The sequence below is a fragment of the Hevea brasiliensis genome, chromosome 11, assembly GCF_030052815.1.
Source record: "Hevea brasiliensis isolate MT/VB/25A 57/8 chromosome 11, ASM3005281v1, whole genome shotgun sequence".
Lineage (NCBI taxonomy): Eukaryota > Viridiplantae > Streptophyta > Magnoliopsida > Malpighiales > Euphorbiaceae > Hevea > Hevea brasiliensis.
Window position 1 is genome coordinate 65,967,831 of NC_079503.1, and position 14,773 is coordinate 65,982,603.

The following is a 14,773-nucleotide window of genomic DNA, read 5'->3' on the forward strand; positions in this document are numbered from 1 at the left end:
TCTCAAAATACAGACGGAACTCTGGCAAAATTTTTTATAAAATTTGCAGAAAAATAAAATGGACAAAAAATATTAACTAGTTTTAATTTTAGTTAAATGTTTTAAATACCTATTAGAAAATGCTCACCACTTATCAAAAATAAGAAAATTGTTTTAGAATCCCTTGTAGGGTACTTAATGAGTTATCAATAGGTGAAGTTCAGTAGTTCATTAAGTATTCTACGGGATCATGTTATGCCTTACAGAGGGGTAAGGTGTGACAGGAATTTTGTAAAGATTCAAACCCATATTTTGGGCGATCGGAGTATGGAAAATTAGAATGCTGAGAATCAAAATCAATCTTGGATCTAGGAACCAAAAGGTTGAGGGCAAGAAATTAAAAGGCTGGAAATTAAAAATCAACTTGGATTAAAGAACCAGAGGTTGATGATGTGAAAATTGAAATCAACTTGGATCAAGGAACCAGAGGTTGATAGCAAGAAATTAAAATGCTGAAAATTAAAATCAACTTGGATCAAGGAACTAAAGGTTGATAGCAAGAAATTAAAATGCTGAAAATTAAAATCAACTTAGATCAAGGAACCAGAGTTTGATAGCAAGAAATTAAAGTGCTGAAAATTAAAATCAACTTAGATCAAGGAACCAGAGGTTGATAACAAGAAATTAAAATGCTGAAAAATTAAAATCAACTTGGATCAAGGAACCAGAGGTTGATAGCAAGAAATTAAAATGCTGAAAATTAAAATCAACTTAGATCAAGGAATCAGAGGTTGATGACAAGAAATTAAAATGCTTAAAATTAAAATCAACTTGGATCAAGGAACCAAAGGTTGATAGCAAGAAATTAAAATGCTGAAAGTTAAAATCAACTTAGATCAAGGAACAATAGGTTGATGACAGGAAATAAAAATGCTTAAAAATTAAAATCAACTTGGATCAAGGAACCAGAGGTATTTTAAAATACTGAAAAATTGAAAATGCTGATAAAGCAAAGCAAACCTGATGCAAGACGTTCCTCCGATCGAAGTGTAATTAACAAGGTTCTGAAGATAGATGATTAGTGGAGGACGAGCCCTAAGACTTTGGCCTACAATTTCCTTCTCCTACTCACTTCCTAAGACACCCTTTCTGGTTCCTTTCTCATTTGCAAAAAGTGCCTTTGCAGGTTTTCACTTTCTCATCTTTTGCTAGGAGCGCCCTTTCGGGTTTTCACCCCTAGTTTTTTTTTTTTTGGGGCAGAGCGTCGTTCATATCCTGCGAATCTCATAGCAAGGTACATGAGATTATCAATATTCAAATCTTAATATTATGACAAAGTTTTAACAGATTAATAGCACATAAATAAGGGTGTAGAAGAAAGGAAGATAAATTAGAGTGTAAGTATATAAGAAAGATAAATGAGAGTATAAGTATATAAGAAAGATAAATTAGAGTGTAAGAATGACTTTATTATAGCCTGAGAAAAAAAAAAGTACAGTTTCAAAGAAAAAGGGTACAAGAATGGATCTCACAAATTCCTCATAGTTAACTTTGAACTCCCTTAACTGCCATCATTTCAAGTAATCTTTTGACGAACGTTCGTGCCGTAGTGACTTATTTTCCTTCTTGGTCCCATGCTTCCTTCCTTATTTCTCCATTTTCTGATTCTAGGGGCGCCCTTTCTGTAACACCCCTATATTCGGTAGTGCATTCTACTATTTTGATAATCGGTGTCTGTCCAGACAGCTAGCATGCTTGGAATTATACTTAAATGTTAGTGAGAAGACATAAAATAATGAAATACAATAGAGGAAAATACAAGAAAAACAAAAGAAAAATAAGAGCAATGAAATGTGATTAAGTTAAACGAGCCAAAAACCGTAGCAATGGGTGACCGCACCGGGAAGTTGCGGTGATGACCGTTGACTAGCCTTAGACTGCGGGAACCCTGGGAAATATTTTTGGGACCTAATTAAACATTTATTGAGGTATAAATGATATTAGAAATGTCAAAGAAAAATTAATAAATTAGTATAAAGAAAAACGAAAAATCAAGAAACAGATAAAAATCGGTGTTATCGAAAAATCGAGAATACAAACCGAATATGAGCATTTTGGTCAATTGACACCCCGAGTTTACTTTTGACCTAAATTTCCATGAAAAATAAATAAAATTAAAGTTTGAAAACCCCATGAAAAATGGAAATTAGAAATGAAATGTAAATTAGAAATGAAATGTAAATAGTGAAAGTTTGGTGGCAAATTTGCAAATTATGAAACTTGGAAATTAATTAAACATAAACCAAAGTTAGTGCTCCACTAAGTGAGGTTAGTGGACATATAAATATAGCATTTTGGGATAGAAAATGTCATCATCTTCAACCTTTCAATATTCAGCCGAATTCATCCTCCATGGAAACCTCCATTACCATACCTCAACCAAGCTCCATGCACATCACTTTAAGCTACAATTTCTTCTAAGCTTCTTCATTAAAGTTGGAGTACACACCTTGGGCAGCATTTTGGGAGCAAAAAGGGAGAGATTTGAAGAAGATTTAACAAGCTTCAAAGATAGGTAAGTGCTTGTTTTTCATTTTTGCTTCATTAAAGTTTGTGTGAGGGTTGTGGTGAGTTGATTTATGGAAGGAATTGAAGGATTTTGATGAATATGGACAAAGCTCCAAATTAGCAGCTCTCATGTCCATGGGAGAATGAATTATTTCTTCATGAAAATAGTGATTTGAGATGTTAATTATAGTGATTAAATGTATAAAAGTTGATTACCATGTGTATAGTGTGAATTGTGAGTTTGTGAATTGAAATTGGAAGCTTGATATATATGTGTAAATTTGGACAGCCTTGGGATAGCCTTGATATGCTTAGGAAGACCTTAATTTCATGTATATTTAATGTTGATTTAAGAACAATGGGCTGTATGTTATTGATCTTGGTTAGTTGGATTAGGTTTGAGCAATTGAATTGTTGTTAGATATGGATTTGATTAATTGAATGTGATGGAGACTTACTTGAGTTGAATTGGTATTTGGACATTGATTAAATTGCTAGACACTTGATTAAGTATATTGTGGCTGGATATTGGTTGTATTGAGGTATTGTTGGACAATTGACCTAGATACAATGTGTATGGTGTTCATTAGAAATGTAAAATTTTAATGCAAAGTGTGGTTAATTGGGGCAGTTTATAATTTCAGCCTATAACTCTAAATGAGTGATCCCAATTGGTATGAGGCCAATTGGAGGTGAAACTAGCCATAAAATGTGCCAACTTTCATGTTGAAAGCCTACCTAAATTCTGTCCAGAAAGTGACATGAAAATTGACCAAATCCAGATTAGTGACATTGCAAACCTGAAAATTGACCATTTGAACAACAGTCAGTATTTTGGCCATAACTCACTCAAAAGAAATCCAAATGACCTAAAATTTATACCATGGAAAGCTTAGACGTAGAGATATAACTCTTATGAAGACACCAAAGCCCAAAAATGACCAGAACCAAGTCAAAATGCTTGCACAAGTTGGGTTGCAAAAACTGGCCGAATTGACTTTGACTAAAAAATGACCTAAATTTTGCAATATAGTGCAATCTGTTCAGCATTGGTAAAATGACCATAACTTTGTCTAATAAACTCCAAATGACCTAAAATTTGTGGCAAAGGTTCACTAAGACATAGACCTACAAGTTTGTAATTCAGACTAGAACCCGAAAACCGAGGAAACTAGGTCATCCGGCTAGGTCAAAACAGCATACCAAAATATGATAAATTGCAATAAAATGCAATACACTTGGAAATGAAATGTTAGTAGTATGCCCTAGAGCATATCATTTAGCATGTATCTTGTACATGTTTTTATTAATAAAAGGCATTTCCACTTTTTCGTTTACATAATATATTTATGTGTAATAGAAAAGGTCCATTGATATTTTGTTAGAAATTATATTCTTAAGTTGTTAAAATATGAGTGACAGTATTTCTAGTATAAAGTATCATAAATAGGTTCACAGTCGAGGATACTTCATAATAAGGACAAGACTTATCCAGAAAGATTGTATTCATGTTTGTTCCCAAGTTATTTATATAAGATATAAATAAGATGGAATGGTGAGTCTCATGCTATATAACAAACATGATAGGCACTTATACATGATAAGTAGGCCGAACCAGTGACACTTATGACAAGCACATGGAGTTTACTCTTGTCAATGCATTGTCATAAATCACATCAGTGCATATAATCTTTAGACCTGGGATAGCACAGTTATCTTGTATATAGGTGGTTTGAGTTTGATACTATTTTCATACTTGTACTGTGTATGGGTATATGGGCATGTGTTGGCTCCTACTAGTTATATATAGAGGTAGGTGTTGATCAAGATGGAATCTATTCCTCTAAGTAAATTGAGATAAAATCCTATGTTCATTTAATTGTTCTTGATGTTTCAAGTTCCTGGCCAAGACAGATAGATTTATTCAGAAAGAGTTTCTGATGAGAAAATCTTTTTAATCAAGAACTGGAATTAAAAGAGAACATAATATTCATAGCAAATAGAGTTTGACATAAACCATGACTCCAGCTTGAGTTTGAATTTTGTAATAGAGAGATTCTAGTGCATGGTAACATATGATTATAGGTTCATTTAAGGTAAACCTTATTACTAATTGGGTGGCCATGGCATGCTATGCTAGGTGTTAACCATGGTCTATGAGGTGCATAAAATGATTTAGAGAAATCATTTATGGTAAGAAAGAGTTCTGATGATATTAAGAGTTGATATCATATCTCATTGCCAATTAGTGATGAGCCTAGTAAGTCACACACATACACAAGTTATCACCTAATTAAATATGATTTAATTAATTAATTAAAGAGTTTAATTGATTAATTAAATAGGTTTAGTTTGCAATTAGATTGTAAAGTCTCTAGTATGACTTGAAACTAAATCTAGGTTATTGGATGCATAGTATAAGTTAAATTTATATTTAAAGTGTTTAAATATGAATTTAATTAATGAGAAATTAATTAATAGAGATTAATTAATTAATTTATATTTGATATAAATTGATTAGAAGAAGAGAAATAATTATTTTGGGTTGAGAACTCAAAATTAAGATACAGGGGCATTTTGGTCATTTCACAGGGTGACATGTGGCACCATGAGATGGTGACACATGGCATTATACATAAGCTTTCCAAATGTCTTTTAATCATGTAAGATGATTAAAATTAAGATTAAATATAGGTTTGACACTTGGCACAATGTGATTGGGTCAATTAAACATAGAACCAATCAGAGGGTGACATGCGGCAAGGGTTTAATGTGTTGACCTAGCTATATAAGTGTTGTTATAAAAAGAAAATAACACAACCAGTAGCTACTCCTCTCTGTGCCGCCACCCAAAGGCTCCTCTCCCTCTCTTCTTCTTCATCTCTCATCTATTCCAAGAGATTAGCAAACAATCTCTTGAATTAAAAATACTAGAAATTGTTTCTAGTGTCCTATTTACATCTTTAATCTCTTAAAAGGAAAAACTTGATTTTCTAATTAATAAAAAAAGCTTTAGAAGCTATTCAAGGGCTGCCATAGGTGTTCTTGGTGTGGACAAGCTAGAGGGACAACATCTGGTGTCCTGAAGACGCATCTGAAAGGCACAAATACACTGCAGTGCATCAAGAGGTTAGTGTATTTGTTCTTGATCTAATATAGGGTTCTAAAATTAATCTGATTAATTTTAAAATCTTAAATGGTAAATAAAGATCCAAAAAACATATTAAAAGTGTTTTAATATGTTGTTTATCATTGAAATCAAATAGATAAAAATAAATCTTGCATGATGCATGTGACCCTAGGTGAAAATTTTTGAATTCAATGGTATAAACTTGTGTTTTTCATGCTTCCGCTCCTTCAATTGGTATTAGAGCCACTATATTTGCCATTTAGATTATTGATTATATAATTTAATTATGTGTTTTGATCATGAGATGATTTATCCATTGCTGGTTGCAATGGATGTGTGGTGGCATGCTTGAAGAACACCATCTTTGGTGCGCCAATTTTGGCTTCCATGGGTGGCTCAAGGTTTGGCTTTTTAATTTGCAATTGTTGTATGATCTAAAAGCTCATCCTATGTCTAATTAAATTGTTTAATTAGAATTTCAATCACACAATTAAATTTTGATTCAAATCAGAATTTTAAAATTTTTTTGAATGTGATTCAAATCTGAATTTTAAAAGTTGTTTGAATGTGATTCAAATCTAAGTTTTTAAAGTTGTTTGAATCATATTTAAATCTTTTTTTTTTAAGTTGTTTGAATAATATTCAGATCTAAATTTTTTAAAATTGTTTGAATGTGATTCAAATCTAAATTTTTAAAGTTGTTTGAATGTGATTCAAATCTGAATTTTAAAATTTATTTGAATGAGATTCAAATCTAAATTTTTAAATTTATTTGAATCATATTCAAATCTGGATTTCTAAGTTGAATATGAGACATTCAATTTAATTTAAGTATGTATGTTTTATTTAATTGTTAAATAGTGATATGCATGATGGATGATCATGGACTATAAAAGACCAATATGATTGGATTTATTTCTTTTATGTTTCTTTGGGATTGTAAATTAATTAATTTATTTTAATTTATTTTGGGCATGTATTATTAAGTTTGTAATAATTTTTGGATTGTAATTTCATTTATTTAAGTTCTTGTAAATTCGCTTTGGTATGCCAAGGATTACTATGTAATATTGGATTGCAAGAAGTTCAAGGAGGTCAAGAGCATTGGTGGGACCAGTGGGAGGAATTCAAGATCAAGTGCTGATTATGCACTCCTTCAGCAACTCTTGTAAAATGAATGAATAAAATGCACCTAGGAATACCCTGATTGTAACACCCCCAAGTTCCGTGGTGCGTTCTGCTGCTTCGGTGACCAGTGTTGTCCGGACAGCTAGGATGCCTAGAATTACACTTCGATATGAGTGAGAAGACATAAAATAATGAAATACAAGAAAAGAAAATACAAGAAAAACAAAGGAAAAATAATAGCAAAGAAATGTGATCAAGTTAAGCGGCAGAACCCTAGCGATGGGTGATCATGAGGGAAGTCACGGCGTGGACCGTTGACTAGCCTTGGACTGCGGGGAACCCTGGAAAACATTTTTAGGACTTAAATAGACCCTTATTGAAGAATAAATATCATTAGGAAGATCAAAGAAAAATTAAATAATTAGTACAAAGAAAAGTGAGAAATCGAAAAACAGACAAAACCCGGTGTTACCGAAAAATCGAGAATGCAACCCGAACAGGGGCATTATGGTCAATCGACTTCCCGAATTGTCTTTTGACCTAAATGTCCATTAAAAATAAATAATATTACACTTAGAAAATAAAATGAAAAATTAATTTGGTGGTACCTAAAGTGAATAGCAAGAATTAAGGGTTTAATGTGGAATAAGTGGGAATTTAACATATTATATGATTAATTGAGTGAGTGAGCCACTAAAGGAATAAAATAAAAACATAATGGGGCAGCTGTAATTCCATTAAACAAGCTGAAACTTCATCTTCTCCAAATGCTCTCAACCATGCCGAATTGAAGGATTAGAAATCCACCATTGCCGTTTTCTCTCAAGCTTCATCCTCTCCCTCATTTCACTTCTAATCACTTAGGTTTCTTCATTAAAGATTGTCTACACATCATAAGGAAGAGCTTGATACCAAAATCAAGAAGTTTAATTAAGGTTTAGCAAGCTCCAACCATAGGTAAGTTTACATTTTTGAATGTTGCTTTGTTAAACTTTGTGTACATGTTATGGGTGTTGGATTTGTGAAGAAAATTTTCAAGTTTGAGGAGTTATTGATATGTTCATTTTGGACAGCCATGGAGCTATGTATTTAAGGAAATATTTATACATATATTTGATGAGAAATGATGTAACACCCCTCACCCGACTACAGTATAGCCGAGCAAAGTGTGCTACATTCGGTGCCGGAGCACCCTATCTTATCTTACTTTATTCCTTTCATAATTTGATCTCATTATATTTTAATATTAATTATTTTTCGACGGAGAAACCAGCGGAGTTTCCCCTATTTTATTACCAGTTGACGTATTTTACTATTTACCTGTTTGAAAATTTCAATAATATTTTACAAATAAAATCTCGTCAATTATTTTCATAACCATCTCATTCATATATCTCAATTTCATATTCATTTCCATGCATTATCTATATATTTCAAATCTGTCTTCGAATCCATACAATCTCATTCATGCTCAAATCACATAAGTAAAATTTTCAAATTTCTTTAATTTACATAATTTCATAATTTACATGATGTATAAATTAATTACATATGAAAAAGCTAATTTATTAAATTACATTACATTTCTATTAATTACCTGCTCATAATCTACATTATAATACAATATCTAGCATTTTGTACTAAATACAAAATATGATCTATATGGGCCCTATCTACATGCATTGCTGAGGAGGTGACAACCTTGAATACTCCAACCACTTCTGCAGATCTGGACTCCAAAAATCTTAGTTAATGTAACTGGGCGAGGAAAATAATCAATCTCTCTAAGCATTGCTTATTAGTGGTGCAATAATAGAACAAGAAAATAAAATATACAAATAAAGAAAGAATGAAGCATAATTTGAATATTTAAGAATCAATTTAATTTAATACAATGTGTCTAATATTAATTATCTTTTGTTCTCATTTGTTTCGCTTTGAAAGCGTTTAATTCCGAAATTCACAGGGATAATGTACAACATACAGAATTAATAAAAATACTCAGTTTATATTTATATGGCAATAGAAGGTACATTTAAAATATTTAGTTAAGTTATACCTATTTTTGCAACTCTTTTATCATTTTACTTAACAATTTTTATGTGGTTTGGATCATTTCATAATTGTAACTAATTCTTTTGAAGTCTTATTAACTCATTTATTTGATTTCTAATATTTTTAATTACTAATAGTCTTAATTTATTTTAATAAATTACACTGCCCAAGTAACCTACGACAGGCTGACTAAACTGGATAACGGGTCGTTGGCTCTGGACACCGCGGTGCCTCGGGCCGTCATACCATGGAACGCAGAACGTCAACCACGTATGCAGTCAGTATGGCTAAAAAGCTATGATATCACATAATCGGGCATAAAAGCCATGAATACGGGCATAAGAGCCATGAATACGGGCATAGAGCTATGAATATAGGCATAAAGTCTTTTGCAGTACTGCTAAAACAATATCCTATTGGCATGCCAAACTATCCAATCTGACACACATGTCTAGGCAATACAAGGGCACATAATATCATTAAATATTAATATGTTGTGTTTTATGACTTCATTATTTCATGATAAATTTCGATTATAATTCATACATTCATTTGATCATTTATATGATCACAATTCACATCAATTATCCTTTTATACCATTGTACTCAAAACATTTTTCTTTTCTCATTTATACATTCAAGAATCTACTCATGTAATTATAATTTTTATATTTCAAGTTGAGTTATTAATATGTTATGAATTCCATTTGTGATGGGCATATAAGCCCTAACTAATTATTCACATCAATTTGGTGACTTATTTTTCATGTTTCAAGTAATCCATAAATATTTCATGGATTTCAAATTTATGGCCTTAATTTCTTTTTAACAATTTTGACTAGGATGCATAGTTCACATTTATCATACAATTCTAAGCATTTAAGCTTAGAATTGGTTCTAGGTCTTCATCTTAATTTACTAATCATTTTGATTACTATTCACCTTACTAGTCAACCCAAAATGTTGACCTTTTTATACTTAATGGATATATTAATTCTAATTACACCAAGATCCCACATTTTTAGTTTTACATTTGCTAGTATTAATTGCCAATTGCAATTTAAAGTCCCCTAGATGCATTTCTAATTTCAAATTTTGAATTTTCAAGTTTTGGTGTCACTATTCACCTTATTGGTCAACAAAAATGTTGACTTTTGGATAGAAAATAGGTACATTGGTTTTAACACACCCAACATACCACATTTTGCATTGAAAACTTGTTGGCATTAAGCATTAATACCATTTCTAAACTTAAACCAAGGGAAGCAGAATTTTCAGTTTTTGAAGCCTAACTTTACTGTTCCATTAAGCACTGTTGCAGTGGGAATTTGAGGAAATAGTAAACATGAAAGTTGTTCCTTATTTTGTCTAGTTGAATTTATTTTTTTAAATCACTCCATTTGGAGTTTTGTAGCTCCAGTTATGGTCCAAAAACCACAGCTGGCCGGATTGGAAAAACTGCAGAATTACCAAATCTACAGTACCATGAACAGTGACTGTGACTGCCATTTTGGTTAGGTTCTGGTCATAATTTGGGGTAGGTTTCTTCATGAAAGTTGTTTGTCTATATCTTAACTTGTTGTTGTAAAAATTTCAGGTCAATTGACCATATCTACAGTGAGTTATTGCCAAATGAACAGTTACTGTTCATTTGGTCATTTCTGCAGGTGCTGTTGCAGGGTATCCGGATTGGGGCCAACTTTTGGTCCACTTGCTTTGGTCTTTTGGGCATGGTTTCTTCAGAAAAATTGTGCCATTATAAGTCTAGTTTCATTTCCAATTGGCCAAACACAAATTGGACCTACACAGCCAAAGTTATGGCTGTCTAAATGGGCTGGAATCACAGCCTCATTGCTGCTGTCTCTAGGCAGCCTTCCCATTTCAATTTGCCATACATTAGCTCACTTCAAATTATGATTAACTTGCCTCAAATGGTCACTAATTTACCATTAGAATGTCCATTAATCATTTCATAAGCCAAGTCCAATTTTTCACTCTCAAAACCCTAATTTTCCCTTTCAATTCACCCATACACCTAGTTAAGCACTTTCATTCATTCTATATGTGTATATACACCTTAAACATAATCTCTAATTCATTTTAAGTCCATTAAAACCATCAAAAACACTCCATCATTGTTCCTTCCTTAGGGCTGCCGAAATTCATGGTGGACATACACATATATTTGGTTCATTTAATTCACAAATTCTTACTCAATTCAAGTCACTAACATGGAAATAAAGAGTTTAAGGTGTATAAGTGCACTAACCTCTTGTAGGGCAGAATTTTCCAAGCTCAAACTTCACTTTCCTTTATTTTCTAGGCTGCCAAACACTTCCCCAAGAGGTATGGACAAGTTTTAATGAAAGGTGTGTAGGGTTTTATAGTGGAAATTCATGGGAAAATGGAAGTGATGCAAGAAATTTTTATGGAGGGCTATGGAAGAGAGGTCACGTTTTGAGGAAGAAGAAGAAGAAGATGACCAAAATTTTTTGTCCATTTTGTATCTTTTAAATGTTTTAAGAATGCTTGTTAACTTGTGATTGGTTGGGAGTAAGATAATGACATCATGTGATGTCATTATCCCTAATTTTCTTTATTTTTCTTTTCTTTTCTTTTCTTTTCTACAACTTTAAATTAATTTTTCATCAACCTTAATTCATATTTTATTTCATAATAATTATTTACTCAACTGGACAAGTCGGCCAAAAATCGTCTCTGAAGGCGAAATGACCAAAATGCCCTCCGTTTGGCTTAACGAGTCAAAATTGTCTGTACCGATTGAAAAAATTTTCTAAATATTTTCTTGGCATTCTAATGCCTTAGGAACCTCAATGACCCTTCTCTGGAGTCCCAAAAATTATTTTATGAATTTTTCCCCGGGTCTAGGGCTCCTCGTTGCGAGAACCGCAACTTCACTCTGGTTACCCATCGCTTGGGCACCGGCTCGTTTAACTTGGTTGTATTTTATTTCAAAATTTTTTCCTAAATTTTTCTTATTAATATTTGAGTTAATTATGGTTCCTGACTTTAGTTTAAATATTTTTCCGGACGTTCTAGCTGTCCGGACCAACACCGGTCACTGGAACAGTAGAATGTACGGAGTTGCTACCGAGAGGGTGTTACAAATGATGTTGATTAGGGTGATTTAATATCCTAGTAAATTATTCCACATGTATATGGTGATTGTGCACTTGGAATGGAAATTGATGAATTGTAGGACACTTTGGCATGGTGAAGATTTTCGGCAGCCTTGGGACTCTTGGATAAATGTATGTGTTTATGAAGGTATTGGCAGAATATTGACATTGAGGATTGATGGATATGTATATAGAGTGATTGTGTAAAGTGTATGTAAGAATTAGTAATGTTTAGGTTTATATGTGATTGTACTTAGACTTTGTAAATTTGAGTTTTAATTAGTGTATTGAGGATAATTGTAATCTGCCCAAAGTGACTTTAAAGTGAAGTGGTATATGGTTTTGGTAATGTACCAAAACAGAATTGGTAAGGGAAGTGAACATATAGTAAGGTAAATGTGTCATTGATGTATGTTTAAGCAAGGTAATTAAGGGCAGTATGCATTTTAGCCTATAACTTTAAATGTGTAACCTCAATTGGTATGAGACCAATTGGAGGTAAAACTAGGCACAAAATGTGCCAACTTTCATTGAGAAAGCATACCAAAATTCTGCTTGCAAGGTGATATGAAAAATGACCAATTCGGATTAGGTGCAATTGAGACCTGAAAATTGACCAATTGGGCAGCAGTTAGTGTTTAGGCCATAACTCACTCAAAACAGGTCCAATTGACCTGAAATTTTAACCATGAATGGTTAAGACCCATACCTACAAGTCTTATGAAGACACCAAAGCCCAGAAATGACCAGAAGTAAGCCAAAAAGCTTGCACAAGTTCGGGTCCAAAAACTTGCCGAACCAAAGTTGACCAAATTGACCTAAAATTGACCTAATTTGATGCCATTTGACCAGCAATAGTATAATGACCATAACTTGGTCTACTTAACTTGGATTGATCTAAAATTTTGCCCCGCGTTCCATAAGACATAGATCTATAAGTTTATAGTTTTGACCAAAACCCGAAAACCGAGGGAACTAGGTCGTCCGGCTAGGTCAAACTAGTATCCCGGAATCCAGCAAGTTGCATTAAGATGCACTAAACAAGGAAATGAGTTTGGTAAAACGTACCAACCCTAAATAATAGCCTTCAGTGAATTACTTATCGAACATTATCGTTAGAGACAGTTTAATTTAGTACTGAAACACTTCAAATTATGTTTCTCAGTTACCAAAGACTCAGGGAAAGGGAAGGAAACACTGAGTCCAGACCAGGAGACAATTATCAGAGGTTTGTGCACAACAACTATTTCTTTTGAATTATTTTCAATTGAAATAAATTATGACTATTTGCATATTATTGTTTTAAGTTGTGAAATTGTGAAAAATGGTTTGAAAGATATTTGATGGATACTTATTGATTGAAAAGCACTGTAATTGGTTTGAAACCACAACTATCATGTACATTGATTGTATTCCTCGCTAGCTTGTCTAGTGGGATGAATTGAATTCCCTCTCTGGCTGAAGTGTTGAGGTGTGTGCCTATTGAGGACGAATAGAATGAGTACTCATATTTTTGCTAGCTAGCTATGTTATTCCTCATTAGTCATTGACTTTTGGGATGAATTGAATACCTCATTAGCCATTGGCTTTTGGGATGAATTGAACTTGGGAACATGATTAAAGCTGTGTGTGATTTATTGATGCATATTGTAAGATTGTAAAATGAGTTTAAATTCTTATTGACATTCACTGTCTTTTGAATTTAGCTATGTTTTGATTACTGAGATTTATTGTAATATTGTGTTAAATTCCTTATGACATTATTGTCTTGAATTTAACTATAGTTTTAAGTATCCACTATTTACATGACTTATGAATTGTGATTTAAATTGTACTTGGTTAATGTTGTGCACCACTGAGACATTGTCTCAGCAATAGCTTTTTATTGCCGCGCAGTAGATGTATTGCATGTATGGCAAAGAAACTAGGCTGCTAGTACCTCCAACGAGAGACTACCGGGTATAATGAGTATACCAATACTTTGTATTTTGTAATGTAATGTATGACCACTGTATGTACATATTGTTTCTGGTTTTGAGCAGTTGTAAATTCAAATTGTACCTTGAAGTTGTAAATTAATTATGAGTTATTTTGGCTTGTAAAAATTATATTATATTTCCTTTATCTCAGTCTTTGAAAAATTACTATGGATTTGAGTTGAGAAAATATTGGAGTTGAGATTTGGAAATATATTGAAGTGCTTTTTACAGGTTTTCTGAAGAACTGTTTTATCCAAAATACAGATGGCACTCTGCCAAAATTTTTACAGAAATTCCAAATAATCCAAATGAGTTAGCTGTTTCACTTCAGTTCACAAAAGTTTTTAACACCTGTAAATAGTGCTCACCACTGTAAAAGAAGTAAGAAAAGTTTTTAAAATCCCTTGTAGTGTATTTAATGGATTATTAGTAGACGGAGTTGGTAATTCATTAGGTATACTACGGGATCATGTTATGCCTTACAGAGGGGTAGGGTGTGACACTGATTCAATTCTTGGTGGCTCAGAATTGAATCCCTTAGAAAGTCCATGATCATACCATATTTACTGCTTATCCATGAATGCATGAGATGTATGGGAATGTATGCACTATGTGATATATGCATGCTAAATGGATAATGTGCAAAGTGAGACCTTAATAGTAAATAGGATGACTATAAAATCTTCCAAACAAATGATTAAGTTGGAAATGCTATAATTAAAGTAATTATAACATGGGCCCTCAATTGGGGCAATTATTTTAAGAAATTTTAAATAGTTGCATAAGATGCAATT